The following is a 19,489-nucleotide window of genomic DNA, read 5'->3' as shown; positions in this document are numbered from 1 at the left end:
ATTACTTCCTGATAATCTGGTGCCAAATATCAAAAAGAAAAATTAATTTGGTGCAGTAGGAGAAACCACTGTGGGCCTTTTTTCGTATATATAATAAATGATGAAAGTAAACACATTAAACGCGTTCATGTTATCTTAGGTTCGAAGGCGGGAGCCTGCTCTTTGGGAATGCAATCGTACAAGACAGTTCAGGGAGGTAATTATACCGAACCACTTTGACGACAGACTTTGTCTATGGCATTTTAGAATGACCAAAACAACATTTCAAATATTGTACAACAAGATCGGTCCGCTGGTTAGTCCATTTATGCCGTCCCATAGTGCCCCAGTTCTGACAGAATAATGCATTGCCATTGTGCTGTATAAGTTGGCCACATGTGCCAACTTCAGAGTTGTGGGGGAGACATTTGTCATCAGCAAAACCACAGTTCACTGTTGTGTGTATTCTGTATGTCAGGCCATTTGTGCACACGTGATGAGCAACTACATAAAATTACCTCACCTGAATGCTAGTTAGCTAGCTGCTGATAGCTGAATGCAACAACACCATCCACCATGTACCACAAGTATATGGAGCTCTGGATGAAACCCATATCCCTATTTTGGCTCCTGCTGAGGGTTACAGAGATTACTTGAACAGAAAGGGTTGGCCCTCAATCATACTACAGGCACTCATTGATGATGCGCATCGAGAAATTTATTTGGTAAATGTGTTTCCAACGTAATTTATGCGCACGTCTTCTTATCGGATAAAGAATTTAGCCAACTCAACTGAGCGCATAAGTTTTTTATGCGCATTTGTAGAATTTATGCGCATCTTGGCATTTTCATCCAGTGTTTTTTTAATGCAATAATCCAAAATGCGCATAAAAATAGGTGGATGGAAACATGGCTTGTGATAATGTAATGAGCCATTTAGTATTTAGATGTCTTGATTGTGTGTGTGTGTGTGTGTGTGTGTGTGTGTGTGTGTATGTGTGTGTGTGTGTGTGTGTGTGTGTGTGTGTGTGTGTGTGTGTGTGTGTGTGTCTGTGTGTGCGTGCGGGCGCACCCATTTTTGATTTGCTGGGTGTCAGTGTGTCTGTTGATCCCCTACTATTGAAGCTTCTTCATAGTGAAGGAACAAGGTTTGTCCCCCAACGAATGCGGTTGTGATCCCTGCACAGAAAAAGGCAAGTAGAACAAGATGATGGCAACTTTTCTTGTCACATGCACAAATAAACTACAAGGACATTCTTTCTTCACATATCCTAGCTTGTTAGAAAATGAGGGTCAGAGTGCAGGGTCAGCAATGGGGTTAAGTGGTAGATTTGGCAGTGCCCAGGGTCTGAACTCACAACCTTGTAATCTGTAGCCCAGAGTGAGCCACCACTGCCATAATAGAAGCCTAAAACATTATCAAATGGCTGGCTGAGTACAGCTGGCCTACATTTAGTACAACATCACCGGTATATTGTTTCACAGTTCCACGCTATAAATATGTTGTTGACAGATATTAAACCTCCACAAACATGGCAGTTATTTTTAGAAACCGTTCCTTGTTAACTGAGGTGCAGAGCCATTCATTCTAAACTGTTCCACAAACATCCACATTCAGCTGGTACATGATGATGTTATCTCAGGTTTGTTTTGGTGGTAACAATAACAGAACTGCAGTGAAAGTATTAATTAATTAGATTAGCTGTAATCCCTATCATTAGGATTAGACATATTAAACAGTGAGACTCTAGTTGTAGCTGCAGGGGAAGGAGCAGCTGGTGATTTATGGTCATCACAACCACGGTTTATTAGGTTTAAACCACTAGGTTTAGGTTGCTGCTTCAAACAGAACATCAGCTTGCCAGCAGTAACAACAACTGAATTAGTGATTAGGGATGAATTAGTGTCATAATCCTACATGCTGCTTCATTCATGTGATGAATGACATATTCTTATGATACTGATGGGCAAAAAATGGTTTGTGGAGTGGTATTGATCAGTCCTGATTGAGACGAGACATCAAAGCAAAACAGCAATAAAAGGAGGCAACATGCCACCCCACTAATACGCCAATAACTTTTTGATGATTGACATTAAAGCACAGTTAAAATGTCAGTTCTCTTCACATGGAAGTGCCAAGCAGTTCAGTAGCTACAAACTGCTTAAATGTTTACAGTTTAATGTTTTTTTTTTTTTTGTCTCCAAAGCCTCAGCAGCAATGATATACACTTATCTATGCAATATAGCAGCACCAACCTTAACTTGTACTAAATACTGTACTCAGTTCCATAAAATACCTGTAAACGGGGATTTCCAACAACCTGTTTGATTTAAATATCAAATTTGATTGTATTAACATTTTAGGTTAGTGTGGTGGCACAGTGGGTAGCACTGCCAACTCACAGCTCCAGGGTCCCAGGTTTGATCCTGAGCTCGGTTGACTGTCTGTGTGGAGTCTCTGTGCAAGTTTTCCTCCTGTTTCCCAAGAATATGCCAATCAGTGGATTGGCTAAGAAATATTACCCCTAGTTGTGAATGTGTGTGCAACCCTGATCAGGATAAAGCAGTCATTGTAAGTGAGTGAGTGTATTAATATTTTAGGCTAAACTCAAGTTACATTCTCTAGCATCAGAAAATCTAATCAAGAAATATGTCTAAGTGGACTGAGGAATGTTTGTGACTAACTAGCAAAAGGCCTAGTTGAAACACTTTAATTAATTAGGCACCTTTGTCTTTTTTTGTCAAATGAAAAAAGAAGACTGTACTCTTTTGTACTCTTAGCAAGACAGTTACCTGTCAGTTTATTGTAACATCTGATTATTATCTTGGTAATGGCTAGCTAGCAAGACTCTGTATGTAACTATATGTGTATGTTTATGTACTCAAAATTTAGCTTCAGTGTACCAACATTGAAAGGGATGAGGTTGACATGCTAAAACTACATAGAACAAGAACAGATGCTGCTTCATACATGTACCCTATACTGTATGTACCTACATGTACTATATTAATTAATTAATTAATTAATTAAGGATACACTTTTCTTTTTTAATATTGTGTGTTGCTATTTATATTCCAAATTGCTAAAGTCTAAAATTTCAAATTCACTTCATTGCACTCTGAGAACCTTGCCTAAACCAATTATGCAGCAATTTTTTTGATGCAGCTATTCTCTAGGCAAGACCTTTCAAGAGATTCTCATTAGATATTCCATTTCTCCACAGGTTACTCATAATGTCAACTGCTCTCTGTCCACACTGAGGACATTTGGCATGTGGCCCCAGGAGTACAGTGCTCAGCAGGCAATTCCCACAACTGCACAAATTCATATGAGTCAACAGCAGAGTCAGACTTGATGCTAGTTGGCAGAATGCCTAATTGGAAAGTCAGTGTTGGGATGTGAAGCAAAGGTGGAAGGCTAAGTGGTGTGATTGATAAGGTTTGATAGATGGTGTGATTAGGCAGAGGCAAAAAGCTGTGAAAACAAAGTGAATTCAAATGAAAACAAAATTAAGGAATCTCATAATTCTTGAGTTTCCCAAAATGTGAACAAATAAGATACACTGCCCATGAGGTACTTTTCCATATGGCTACCTCTCTGTGTGCACCAAAACCACATCTGGTGTTTATTGCCAAAAAGCTCTATTTTGGTTTTATCTGACCATAGAACCCTATCCCATTTGAAGTTCTAGTAGTGTCTGGCAAACTGAAGACGCTTGAGTTTGTTTTTGGATGAGAGTAGAAGGTTGTGGTGATGTAGGTGACTTCGGATTGTAGTTTTGGAGACTTTCTGACCCCAAGATGCAACAAACTTCTGCAATTTTCCAGCTGTGATCCTTGGAGAATTTTTAGCCACTCGAACCATCCTCTTCACAGTGCGTTGAAACAATATAGACACACGTCGAATTCCAGGTTGATTCATAACATTTCCGGTTGACTGGAACTTCTTAATTATTGCCCTGATGGTGGAATAGGGCATTTTCAATGCTTGTGCTATTTTCTTATAGCCACTTCCTATTTTGTGAAGCTCAACAACCTTTTGCCACACATCACAGCTATATTCCTTGGTCTTACCCATTGTTATGAATCACTAAGGGAATTTGGCCTATGTGTTACCTCATATTTATTCCCTTGTGAAACAGGAAGTCATGGTTGAACAATTTCCTGTTCCTAGTCACCCAGGTGTACTAAAAGAATGTAAAATATCAATGGGAATATACTTCAAATATATTTTTCTCATATGAATTCATAGGGGTGCCGATAATTGTTGCACACCTATATTTAACAAAGTTTTTTTTTTTTAAATAAACCTATGCTGTGCTTGCAATTGTTTGATATCCATGAGAGCATTTTTGTGAATTGTTTGAACAAAATATCATATCCTTCCACCCATCCATCCATCTTCTACCTCTTACTCCTTTTCAGGGTCACGGGGAATCTGGAGCCTATCCCAGGGAGCATCGGGTACATGGCGGGGTACACCCTGGACAGGGTGCCAGTCCGTCGCAGGGCACACAATCACATACACACTCACACACCCATTCATACACTATGGATATTTTAGACATGCCAATCAGCATACCATGCACGTCTTTGGACTGGGGGAGGAAATCGGAGTACCCAGAGGAAACCCCCGCAGCACGGGGAGAACATGCAAACTCCGCACACACATGGCCCCGGCGGGACTCGAACCCCGGACCCTGGAGGTGCGAGATGAATGTGCTAACCACTATATTTTATATATATATATATATATATATATATATATATATATATATATATATATATATATATATATATATATATATATATGTGTGTGTGTGGAAAAAACACAATTTCTCACAGCATTCTTTGCTCATATTTTACCGAGGGTGCCAATATTAGTGAACGACACTGTATGTAAAAAATGTACAATAAATAATGCTTATTGTTACTTTTGAACAAGAATGTGAGTAAACAGGTTTTTTGGGAATGTATAACTTACCTGAAATGAACTCACCCATCTGTATCATTACTTTGTTGATATGCAGTGTGTTTACACCAGAGAGCTGATGACAGTTTATTGTAGTTTGAATTACTTTCTTACTGGAAAAGTGGGAAATGTGTATTCTTATAGCACAGCTGGGATCTGCATTGTGTATTGTCAAGTCAGAGCAATCATATTTTTTAAAAAAACTGCTAAGAAGGAAGAGGAAATTGTGAGAGGCTGGGTGAGTTAGCTAGCAAATTTCTTAGCTTTCTTGTTTGTCAAATGAATGCATTGCACAGCTCAGTATTAACATATTTAGGATATGTCATGTAGCTTGTATTGACCTCTGGTTTTCAAATGGTAATTTTTTAAAGTTGTATTGAACTCTCTTTTGTTTTATGCATTTATTTTACAGATTAATATTAGAAATATCACTCTATCTATTTAAATGGATTTTATGTGCTGCTATTTTGAAATGCTACTGGGAGTCACATTCAAACAAACCACATTTAAATTAATGTGCTTTTTAGTTTTTTCAATGTCCTGCTATGCAACACTAGTGTAAGAATTCAACAATAAAAATTTCCCTGCTCATCTACAGTTGTGCCCAAAAGTTTGCATACCCCTTGCAGAATCGGCTCAATCTTAATGCTTTTAACAAAATAAAAGGGATCATTAAAACCCCATGTTTTTTATTTAGTACTGTCCCGAATAAGCTTTTTCACATAACAGATGTGTACATACAGTCCACAAGTCAAGATAATAGCTGAATTTATAAAAATTACCCTGTTCAAAAGTTTACATGCCCTTGATTCTTAATACTGTGTGTTGTTACCTGGATGATCCATGGCTGTTTTTATGTTTTGTGATAGTTGTTCATCATTCCTTTGATTGTCCTGAGCAGTTAAACTGCCCACTGTTCTTCAGAAAAATCGTCCAGGTCCTGCAGAGTCTTTGCTTTTCCAGCATATTCTGCATATTTGACCCCTTTCCAATAGCTACTATATGATGTTGAGATCCATCTTTTCACACTGAGGGTAACTGAGGGACTCGTACACAACTATTACAAAAGGTGCAAACATTCACTGATACTCAAGAAGGTAACACAATACACTAAGAGTCAGGGGGGTGTAAACTTTTGAACAGGGTGATCGTTGTAAATTGTTATTATTTTGCCTTTTGGGAGACATGTAACTCTCTTATTTAGTGTCTGTGGGGTAGTACTAAATGAAAAAAAAAAGATCTTAACAAAATAACAACAATTTACACAGATCATCCTGTTCAAACGTTTACATCCCCCTGGCTCTTCATGACTTCAAACCTACCAACAAGTCTGTTTTGCATAACAGTCTTCTAGATTTTCTAGATTAGTAAATACTTCTGAATGTAAGGACTCGGTTGTTGATTTGAGATGCAGCTCATGTCATCGGTCACGACCACATTGGAATGCTTTAGAGAGAGAGTGCTTATGAGTGTGGTAAACATAGCTGTTCATAAAATCACTAAACATTTTCAAGTTTGACTTGGAACCCTGGTGGACAGGGATGTTTTTGCGCTTTGAGATGCCATCTATTGAATATCACATTTAATCATCTATATCCAGACGATAAGCAGATGAGTATGTGAACAATGCCACACACGTTGCAGCTGCTTCTGCATATGCATGCATAGTCATGCATCAAGTATAAACTAGACCCCTCTGCTCCCTGTGTCGGTCTCTAAACATACAGTACTGTGCAAAAGTCTTAGATACTAATAATAGATGTTTAATTTATGACTTCTCTCAACCTTTTCAACAAAAAATTAAATCTTACATAAAATGTTTGTCAGTAAGGAAAGTAACATATTGCATAATAAACCACTTTTAAAACAAACAAACAAACAAAAAAGTAATGAAGGCTGTTGGGTTTTAACCCTTTGCTAAAAAAAAAGCAAAAGGTTATCACATCAAATTAATCAAACTCTAGTTTATTATGGTTTACTGCTCTTTATAGTTTCTTTTTTTTTTTGTAGAAATGTAATTTTCATTATTTTGGAATGCATCTTTGGTTTACAATATTTCTTTGCATGCGCCTAAGACATTTGCAAAGTACTCCATGATACTGACGTGAATAAAATCTTCAGATGTTACAGTGGTCATGAACTGTTCAAATGTTACTTTGGTCTGGAACAGCTACAGTGGCAGCTTTTGCACTTTGACCAGTTTGCACACTCAGATTAATTCTGCTGAAGGCATGTAATCATAAAAACTTTTTCTGAAAAAATTGTGGTGGCTTTAAATGTCACAGTGACTTTTAACTAGGGAAACTGGAATAGGGTCAAGGCAACAATGACAATGAAAACAGATGGCTCTTCTTTTTTTCTTCCCCTGATTTTTATGTTCACAAAATATTATGTTTGTTTATAGTTAATTGGTATTAAGGCTTTCTGGTAGGCTGCTGGTATCATTTGTGTTTTCCTCACTTCAGCATTGGATGCTTTTTGTTTAGACACATCAATAGTTTTTCTGTGCTCACTCTCGAATACTAGAGTAAATAAAGTGAATATTGAACAAATTCAACAGAAGAGGATGGAAGACTCACATGGCCATGTAGAATTGCCAATGTATCTTTGAAAGCTTTTGAATATTTTTTTAAATCGTATCTGACAAAGCCATTTGGTATCTGGTCCTAATTAGCAGGACAATTGGCCAAATCTGATTGAATGAACTGAGAGCATTCCTGTTCTGGGTCAATGGTGACCGGAGACATAACAGGATACGATGCGAATAATGATGATGTACTGCATGGATTTGATCCTCAGAACTGGCCAAGGCAGCCTGATCAGAGACACTACAAACATGGGAGGTATACAATTTAAGAATGATAGTATTCTTGTTAATACTTTAAAGCCAAACAAGATTGATCTACTCTGTATTAAAAGTTATATTGAAAACAATTGCTTTTAGATGCCTACAGAGGTAAACAACATCTGACAAAATAGTTTTTAATTCCAATCTTGACGATTTCCTTAAAATGCAAGACATACTGTGCCTAAAATGTTGTGTATTAAACTGTCTATATGTCTGGGAAATATCACTTATTTCTTTCTAGTAAATAAGGTGCCAGAGTAAACACACTTTTATTTTGTGTATAAAACAAAAATTATTTATAATCATGCACAGTCTGGTCCATAAGTATTTGGACAGCAACAACATTTTTGTAATTTTGCCTCTGTACACCACCACAATGGATTTGAAATGAAGAAATCAAGATTTAATTGAAGTGTAAACCTTCAGCCTTAATTTAAGGGGTCAGGTATTGTCCTGTTTCCTTATTATTTCATGACAAATTAAGGAGATAAAAGGTCTGGAGATAATTTCATGTGTTGAATTTGCATTTGGTAGCTCTTAATGGGAATAATATGCGGTCAAAAGAGGTGTCAATGCAAGAGAATGAAGGCATTATTAGACTGAAAAAAATTAAACAGTCCTACCAGAGAGATTGCAGAAACTTTACGAGTGGCCAAATCAACAATTTGGTACGGTTTACCTCAAGATGCAAACCACTGGTAACATTCAAGTATGAAAGGCCAGATTAGACTTTGCTATATAGATATTTAAAAAAAAAAAAAAAAAAAAAAAAAAAGGCTGATCAGTTCTGATGTAAGATTAACTTGTACCAGCATGATGGGAAGAGAAGAGTATGGGAAATGAAAGGAAGGGCTCATGATCCAAAGCTTGCCACACCGTCTGTCAAATATGTGGTGGAAGTGTTGTGGCAGGGGCTGTGTGGCTGTGTGGCTGCCAATGGAACTGGGTCACTGGTGTTTATTGATGATGTGACATCAACTGAGCATGCTTTTCATTTTCTGAAGTCAAAACTGTAGGGAGAAAGACCCACAACCAAGCAGCAACTGAAGGCTGCAGTAAAGGGCTGACAAAGGGAGGAAACTCTGCATTTGGTGGTCCTTGGTGGCAGAAATTGTTGGCCCTCTGTTTTACATGATCTGGGAAGTAACGCTGTTTCCAGCATTGGAATGATATTTGCATATGGTTGTTGTTTATCACAAAAATTACTTTTAACAGTAATTCTAAGCATAGTCCAGTTCAAATCTAGATGAAAAGCCTTTAAGGCAAACATGACAGACAAGTTTGCTTAAGTAAGGTGCCAGTATGAATACCATGGACAAGGAGAGATTTGTGTAGTAATTTTTCTTCCTAGTTTTATAAACAGAAATGATTCATTGTTTTGCATTCTTGCTGCTTCCAATTGATCACATCCACGATCTGTTTTACACATTGGGGTTTCAATGAGGAAAATATGCTAATTTCCTCCATAAGGCTGCCTCATACGAAGACTGAGAATGCTGTGTGGGTGTGTAAGGATATTTTGGAGGAAAAAGAAGGCCATTTAGAGGCCATTGTAGACCCCCCATGCTTAATGTGAAATTCTTTTTCAGGAAGGTTGCTGTCATTTTTAACAGAGGATGATATTTACATAAAGTCAGTTATTGACACCCTTTGGGAGAAATGATGTCAACATTACACACAGTGGTACAAATTTTCACATAGAAAAATGGAGAAACAATGTACCTTTTCTCGATCAATAAAATTACTGTCACACGTACAGTAGAAGAACAGTATTTTGGGCTCCCAAGTGGTGTTTTGCCCCATTGCCGAGAGATCACAAGTTCAAATCCTGCTGATGTTACAGCCATCTGTGGCTGGGAGTCAAGAGTGCAGAAATGGCCATGCTCTCTGGGTGGGAGGGATGGTGTTACTATCTCCCCTGTCTGGCTTCTGTATGCTCATGTATGTATGTGATTCTTCTGAATGTGTTATGCTGAATGAGCAGCAGTTTGAAAAAAATTATGCAGCTGGCTAGCTTCATGTGTTTTGGATCATGCGCCTTCACCCTCCCTGGTTGTTAGCTGTTGTATGATGTGGAGAAATTGCTGGTAGGTGGAATTTGGCAGGTGACCAAATGGGGTCACAAAATGGGGCAAAAAAAGAAATATAGTATTTTCTCTCAAAAAACATGGCAAAACTGACAACCCTAAAGAATACAACACACTGTTTTCTAAACAAAACACACACACACACACACACACACACACACACACACACACACACACACACACACAAGACATATGATTGTTTATTTTTGAAAGAGTGGTTCTAATAATTCTGGAATTGACTGTATATGCTTGATTCGCTGTTTCAGTTACACTGTAGAAATTGCACGATATTGATAATAAAAGAAATAGATATATTAGCATATAGACTTTCACAGTGAAGGAATTGACCATAGTAACCTCTGAGAGTGACTGGAAAAAAAGAGCAAAAAAAAAAAACGGCGTGAATGATGGATAGATAATGCCTTGCAACCTGACAGACATGTGATGCCCACAAGACCAACAATCAATGGTGAGTCTGCTGAAGGATTTGAACTATGTCAGCATCAGATACATCAGCGTGAGCCTCCCCTGCCCCAGCAGCCTTCATCTAAGTGAGACTATGATTTATATATATATATATATATATATATATATATATATATATATATATATATATATATATGTGTGTGTGTGTGTGTGTGTGTGTGTGTGTGTGTGGTGTGTAATATAATATATATATATATATATATATAATATATATATATATATATTTCTTACACCTAATTTTACATGGGGCTGTGTAAATGCTTTTGATACAAACATGTACATTCATGTCTACTAAACTCCTGAATGCAGTAAAACTGTTCTGAGTGATGCTACTGACTTAATTTGCAGCCAGAGGAAACCGTTTGTTGCCCAGGATTGCACAGATATATCACAGTGACATCTAGAGTAATGAAAAAGTACATACAGCAACAATCCAGCTGAGCAGGCAGAAACCAGCAGAGAGAGATACTTTGTATATATTGTAACCTTAGTTTTGACAGGTATAGGTCAAAGGTCAAAAAGATACACATTCTAACTCTCTATATGTAGATCAAAGGTCATGATCATAAAAATATATATAGTTATGTTAAATCTGGATCACATCCATTCGTGACCATACATGGTACGGCCATGTGTTTTCCACCCACACAAGTTGCAAACATGGTCTTTGTAACACTCTGTGGTAGGTCATAAAAATGTATATAGTTATGTTAAATCGGGTTCCCATCTATTCCTGACACAAACGTTACCATACCTGTTACGGCCATATGTTTTCCACCCCACACACGTTGCACATGTTCTTTCTAACACTCTGAGGTAGGTCATAAAAATATATATAGTTATGTTAAATCGGGTTCCCATCTATTCCTGACACAAACGTTACTAGTTATGTTAAATCGGGTTCCGATCCATTCCTGACACAAATGTTACTATACATGGTACGGCCATGTGTATTACACATCCAAACAAAAATATGACACACACAAACACACTTTATTTTCACATTATTTAAAAGGAATTTAAGTGTTATGTACTAAATTAACATAATTATGAACACAAGTTGTTAAGTTGACAATCATTTTTAAAATTACATTTTTCCATTTAGATTGTCTGCAGTAGAATGCAGTCTTTTAAAACAGGAAAAATGACTGCCTTTAAGTTTTATAACAATAGTAAGTAAAATCCAGTGTGATTTACATTACAAATCTCATACGTAACATCTCTGCAGGATTTATAGACGTTAAAGCACTGAATGAAATGAGCAATATAGACAAAAAATAAACACTCTGTGTCTACTACTTTTATCTCTCTCATAGAACTATCCACAGTCCAAAGGCTGTGGAGCTAGAAGGCTACGTGTGCGAATGACAAAAATTTTTAAAAAATAAAATAAAAAATGTATCAATACATGAAATTAGATTACACAATGTAGTTGAGGTTTACATGAATAAGTAGAAATGTAATCATGCTTATCTTTCCTATAGCACAAATGAAAAGCCCTCTCTAGATGAGCAGATTTGTCAAATGAAACTTTTTCCTTCTTATCCACTGCTACGGTAAACTAAAGGGTAGATATTCAAATTACACAGCTAAGTATGACTAGCATCAGCTACGTGTAGTATTGCAAAATAGTCCATGAAATGTATTAGAAGGTGTAGCCTATACACGAGTCCACTATTGGTCATATCACTATTGAGAACATGCCCCAAATTCATTGCTTTAGTAGAATTTAATTGTAAGTGAAATGATATTCACATTGTAATGTCCTTAGTATTTATTCAGTCTACAGGTCCTCTAACACTCTGTTAAATGAATAAATGTAAATGTACTACAACGTAAAATTTAGTTTTAAATCAATTAATTCAGAAATTACACACAATGTTAAGTTGATGTAATTATCAAGATTATTATGTCAACACAACTCATCAAAATAATGTGTACGACTTTAAATATTTAATTAATTCAATAAATAAGAATTTTTATCTTGCAACCCCACATTAAATTTAGATTGTGGGGGTTTGTTTTGTATAGCTCCGCTGTTAGAAAATACATGATGGTTGAATGTGAACATAAATGAGCAGAATGTAAGCTTGTGAAATAAATGAAACTTTATTGATTGCACTTTTTGTGAAAATGGCATGACTTTGAATAAAAATTTACAGAAATAAATACTCTAAATCATTGATATACCCGAAGAAATGTAAAAAAAAAAAAAAAAAAAAGAAAAAAAAGTTTTTACATACCGTCTAAATAGGTCCCTTTAGGAGGTAACCGTTTTAAAGACGGTGTTTTATAAGAAACGCGCGTATTACATGCCTTCTAAACCTAACCCTTTAGGATGTAAAATGTTTAAAGTGCTGCTTAAAAGAATCGAGAGTTTTGTTTAAACTAGAAGACACATTTTCCGGGCAATGTCTTGTAGGCCTATACACAGTGTCCTACACATCTGAAGTGTGTGTGTATGTGGGTGTGGGGGTGTGCGTGCGTGTGTGTGTGTGTGTTAGAGAGAGAGAGAGAGAGAGAGAGAGAGAGAGAGAGAGAGAGAGAGAGAGAGAGAGAGAGAGAGTGTCATGTGTTTCCTGGGGGTTTGCTGACCAGAATGCTTACAGTATGTTTATGTTAATGAATTAAGGGACGAGTCGTGTGTTTCAGGGTTTAACGATCCCTACCAATGTGTACATTTGTGGTTTAAGTGAATCTTTGTTTCTGAAATTACTTCTGTGGTAATTATCAGTTTGTGTAACTAATCTATCAGAAAATACTAGACCTGGTGACTGAATGTGGTAGATGTATTAGAATTTTGGACATGTGTAGCTCCCTATGTGTATGATCTATGTGTAATCCTTCTGTCAAGAAATGAACAGACTGAGGTTTGTGAAATAATTGAACTATTTATTGGCTACGTTGTTGAGAAAAACACTGTGATGTGTAAAACATTTCTACAGTCCTTCAACGCTGTATGATGTCGTTGTTCTCTTTTACTGAAAGAAAGGTCAAAACCATCGGTGTTATTCGTTGTGGAGACTGAAGTGACAATATGTCTGAAGAAAATGAAAATATGTATTACATATCCTACCTTCTAACCAGGTTAATTTAAGGGTGAAAAAACCTTTTTTAAAGACGGTGTTTTAAAAGAGTCGTGCATTTTGTTTAAACTATAAACAAGATTTCAGAAAATGGTTCGCCAACGAGGATACTTACACAGAACTATCGCTAAATACATAAGCTTTTGTCTATGCTTTGACATCCCATGTCCCAGCAGTACATTTAGGACCTCTGATGACCATGTGGGTGTGTGGGGGTGGGTGTGAGAGAGAGAGAGAGAGAGACACAGGTGTTCTTTTGGGGGTTTTGCTGACCAGAATTCTTACAAATGTGTTTGTTAACGAATTAAAGGGAGTCGTGTGTCTCAGTGTTAAAATAATGGTTAAGACGTTGTAGTTAAAACACAGAAGAAACTCTGCAACTATCTCTTACAGTGTCTGCTCTGAGAAATCCTAATACCCTTAGAAGATTGCTGTGTATTCACCAACAAGAGGACCTGTTGAAATGAGAGAGGACCTGACTTTTGCTCCAAAATTAAAAAAAAAAAACCAAGAGGTTAGTTTGCCATTGATTAATGAAGGTAATGTAAAGACGTTGTTGTTTAACCCTGAGCAGGGCGTCAACAACTCCAAAGATCGTGTCTTAAGTCCGAGGGTTTAGTTAGGAGGTAGAAAAACATTTAAAGACGGTGTTTTAAAAGAAACAAGTGTTTCATCCTTAATGGTAAAAAAGAAAAGTGTTTGTACTCCAATATGAAATAAAACAGCGGAGACACACTGAGTACATTTCTGTTCCACAGTCTATAAGGATCCCAAAACTTCATGTAGTGTGGAAAAATATATACACCCTCCGTGACTACGTTACTTAAGGTTTAAACATTTTTATTTTGTGATGGCAGCAAGACAAAACGGTTGTGCATTTGGTATCTGGTGATTTTAGAATTAGGCCCCAAATGTCAAATATGTTTTGTGTATAGCTTCGTCAGGCAAAGATCGCGATGGTATGGAAAGAGCATACAAGAGTAATTGGGGTGATCTAATGCTTAGGACTTGTACAGTACTTCAACTCGGGAACGTCCCACCATGGCGTTCAGAGAGGCATTATCTAAGGTACACGTATATATAATATAGATCAGATCACCAGTCTGTCTTTACCCACTCCTGATCTGCAGTCAAAATGATTAACGTTTATTTCCTTGTAGGGGTTTATGACCGGGAGCAGTCATATACACTACAAGCCAAAGTTATAGAAGCAGTCGAGTTATTTTAAAAGGTTCTAATAGACATTTAGTGTAAACTAGTGTAAAAAAAAAAATCTCTGAAATATTTCAGTGAAAATAGTGGTCCATATTTAATGCATTATATTAGAAATGATAGTGCAGTCTTTGTTGATCAGTTACCAACTCATACTTTATAATAATTTGTTTAGGAGCATCTGAATCTGACAAATAACTTTTATTGCATTTAGGCATACAATAAAAGTTAATAAAAAATTAGGAAGAAATGACTTGTGCACTACTGCTGCGGATATTAAGTCAAACCATTTTGTTCAAACTTCAGCATGACCCATAGAGAAGCAGAAACTTATGGCACCTTATGAATACCATGTGAAGGATTAAGTTGACTCGTCCCTTACAGTTACAAAGACATGTCCTTGTGCAGGATCACCTTCACACCAGCATTGATCCCCTCTTATCCCATTTCAACGTATAAGAAAAGACAAAAAGTAATATAAGATGTATAAGAATATATTTATAAAATATAAAACATTATGGGGAAGAAACATAAAATATTATTTAACAAGGTCTGCCGTTCAGCCCTCTTAACTGTGAGAGCATTATCAGTATTGTACAGCACTTGGGGACAGTAGTTAGCTTTCAGATGTCAGATATAAAACAACTTTTTGAGTCACAGTGCCAAACTACTGGTATTATATTTGGATCCTTCTTTTTCAGCATGAAGGACTGGCATTTATTTAATAGACAGATGGTACAGCCATATACTTGATCAGAGGATTTAGGAATTTCTTTGAGAAAGGTTCATTGTTTTTGTTCTTTTATCATGGCTTTAGCTTGTATACTTACTTTGGTTAGTGACTTAAACTGTTTTATTAGGTATTGACAGATTTCATTAACAGGGAACGATGATAGGTGAAGATTAAGTTGGTATGCGTGTACAAAATAAAACTGTCTATATGTATATTTGTCTGCTATGTATCTGTTTAAACACTGCTGTAATGGCGATATAAAGAGAGAGAGATACCCATTTACTAATTCATAGAACCCCTTTCCACCTTTTCAAGTTCGTTATACATTTTTCTTTTCAAGCATCGTGTTCAGACATTGCAAATCATCAGACTGAAGGTTAAGGGTTACTTAGATTTTTGCTTCTTCAGCATAAAAAAAGTCTAAACATTAATCTTATTATTAAACTCAGAAACAATATAACTGTATGGTTGTGATCATAATAAAAGGCAACGTGAAAGGTGACTTAATTCTCAATGAGATTTCTCTATGTTCTAAATGACCTTTCTACAGTATATGCCATTAAGTCCTAGTGTCCAGCCATCATTACAGCACGGGAGAGGAAATCTCGTTTATCAGATGTGTGATGTACGTCTAGACAATCTGATAACAAACTATACACACAACAGTTATGTTGAGAAAATTCAGATTGATCTTCGTTCCCAAATAACATTGGATAAGATCCATAGTTTACAGCATCTGTCCTACACGTATTTAATCTGTATTACGAGTACTGAACAAGTTAGAGGAGGAGAAAATGTAGATTTACTGTTCATTGGAACTTTATTGTTTATTTAGATCTGTCTTGATTCATTTTCATATTCAAATTTAAAAAAAAAAAATACATAACGTAACATAACATAATGTATGAATGTAGGAACATGGATTTTCACCATGCGACTCTTTTCAGAAAATGGTCTTTCTCTGTTTCTTATGCACACAGAACCTACTTTTCTTTTCATAAAATCATACACCAATTTACTATTCCTGTATAGGGTTTGAGTAAATATAGATAAACTCATTAATGCACTGTAAGAGAGAGAAGATAGTTTGTATATATTGTAACCGTAGTTTTGACAGGTATAGGTCAAAGGTCAAAAAGATACACATTCTAACTCTCTATATCTAGATCAAAGGTCATGATCATAAAAATATGAATAGTTATGTTAAATCTGGATCACATCCATTCGTGACCATATATGGTGCTGCCATGTGTGTTTTTCCGCCCCACACGTTGCGCACACCTGGTACATCTTTTCACATAGAATATGAAACTCTCTGTGGTAGGACATAAAAATATATATAGTTTTGTTAAATCTGGTTCACATCCAAATCGTGACCATACCTGGTACGACCATTTGTTCCCCCCAACTCACCCCACCCCACCCCACACACACACTGACACAAATTGCATAGTCATGTTTCTCTCACACTCTGTGGTAGGTCATCGACCATGTGTCGTCCCCCCCCCCCCCCCCCCCCCCACCCACACAGACAAAAACTTGCATAGTCATGTTTTTCCTCTTCACATAGAATATGAAGCTCTCTGTGGTAGGTCATAAGAATATATATAGTTTTGTTAAATCTGGTTCACATCCAAATCGTGACCATACCTGGTACGACCATTTGTCCCCCCCCCCCCCCCCCCCCCACCCCACTCCACTGCACCCCACCACACACAGAACCAAATTGCATACTCATGATTTTCCTCTTCACATAGAATATGAAGCTCTCTGTGGTAGGTCATAAGAATATATATAGTTTTGTTAAATCTGGTTCACATCCAAATCGTGACCATACCTGGTACGGCCATGTGTATCCCACATTCAAACAAAAATATCACACACACACACCCACACACACACACACACACAAACACACACACACACAAACACACACGTGCATGTACAGACAAACGCATGCATACGAACCTGCTTATAAAAGTCGAGCATCCCTCTAGGCTTTATAATACTCTGTACTTAGAACAACGTGTGCGATCTTACAACATGGCTGATGTTTGTCCTAACGCGCCGAAAAAAGCTCACCCTTTTTTGGGAAGAATAGAAAAAATGTTAGAACATGAAAAGATTCAATATTGGGTAATGTCAAACGAATGTACAGCCGGGTTTTTTTTCGATGCAGAAAAAGGAACCGTTTTGCTTTTCAAGTTCTCGGTCCCGGGACACATCCACTGGAGCCGTGCTACAGAGAACGTAACTTTTAACAAAGGTGACTGGAAAAAGTTCAGAAAATGGTGCAAGGATTTTGACTACATTGTTAGAATGGATTTCTTTTCCCCGGATGCGTACAGACGTAAATGGAACAGTACGTCTCTTCAATGCAAATACTGTATCAGAGCAACAAATTTCTCCAAGAACCAAGTTTCACTGCACTGTGCTGCTGTATTAACCGGTGACAACGCCCCTGATAACAAAGAGAATTGTGAAGTGAGGTATGACCGAACCAGCTGGCACGATCTGCAACGCTACTTCCGGCAAATCGATGAATTATTCCAAAAAACTGGAAGAGACAAAGAAATGATGCAAATAAAAAAAAGGCTAGAAGAAGTCTTATTCTGAGATCGTCAATATACTATTCTTGATCAGAAACTCCACCTCCCCAAGACTCCTCCCACACGCTATATAAATGAGTCTGATTACATATCGATCCAAAGTATTCTGAGCGTCAACCAGCAATATGTCTTGTGAAATCAACCCCGTTTTCTACACCTCTGATGCAACCCTGTATGCTACTGCTGATGATGATGATGATGATGATGATGTGACCAGTTCGGGTTTTGAAGACGGTGAAAGCCTAGGAAAAAGAAATCTGACCTGTCTGACAACCAACGATGAAGCCGACGGGTGTATAACCAACACTGTTCTAACCATCATACGTGCTGTTACGGGGGAACTGCTGGACAGAGTTATCCAACAAGATCTGAAGGACAACTGTCACGGCTGCGCGATCGATCACCCGAGTCAACTCCAACACGCGTGTTTGTTCGATCCTGAAGAGTACTATCTACACCTAAACACCTACCGATTGCTGAAAAAACTGTTTAAACCATGGTTCAAATACACATTGGCAAGAGGTCTGAAACTGTGTGGAATCAAACACACTCCTTCCCTGGAAAAAATTCAAGGCATCGCTGAAGCCACCGTGTGTGAATGGCGAGACGAGCCTCACATCAAAACCGTGCTGAACGAGGTCAAGGAGAAAACCAAAGACGTTTTCAACGAGCAAGTGTGCGAAGACGTCGTAGATTACTGGAACTTTCACTCATCTCTGGAACCTGCTGAACCATCGCATACATGGGAAACCTCAAAACAAGCCACGTCTATTCTAACTGCGAGAAAAGGCTGAAGCCGATTAAAACAAAAATGCTGAAGACATTCGTAAATAGCGTGTGTCCTTAACACATAGGTGTGTAACAAGTTTTTTTTTTTTATATGTATTGCTGAATCAATTGAATGTAAACTAAACATGTATCTAAACCTGCGTGTGTTTAGAAATGGAAAATGTTACTTTGATTGAATATGTAATACCTTACTCACGTGTTCTGAGATAAATGCTTATTCTACACTGGTGTTTGATCATTCTTGTCTTGACACTCGAAAATGACTGAACGATTGATGAAGAATATATATTATACACCGTCAGAACCTGGTTCGTACGGTGGTGTTGAGAGTTTGCAAAGAGCTATTGTTGAGAAAATAGGTAAAAGAGCTAATGATACTGAAATAAAAAACTGGTTAGCAGAGCAGGATGCATACAGTCTACATAAACCAGTATCTACAAAGTTTAAAAGAAACAAGGTTTTTGTGAAGAACATCGATGAACAATGGCAAGCTGATTTAGTCGATATGAGCAACTTGTCAGAGAGTAACGACAATGCAAAATTTATGATCACGTGTATAGATATTTTATCCAAATATGCCTGGGTACGTGTGTTACGAAACAAGACCGGAATCGAAGTAACTAAAGCTTTTGATTCCATTCTAAATGAAGGTAGGGTCCCCAGAAAACTACAAACTGATCAAGGGAAG

The sequence above is a fragment of the Ictalurus punctatus genome, chromosome 3 (genome assembly GCF_001660625.3).
Source record: "Ictalurus punctatus breed USDA103 chromosome 3, Coco_2.0, whole genome shotgun sequence".
In the NCBI taxonomy this organism is placed as follows: domain Eukaryota; kingdom Metazoa; phylum Chordata; class Actinopteri; order Siluriformes; family Ictaluridae; genus Ictalurus; species Ictalurus punctatus.
The sequence above is the reverse complement of the archived record's forward strand: the minus strand, read 5'-3'. Positions refer to the sequence as shown.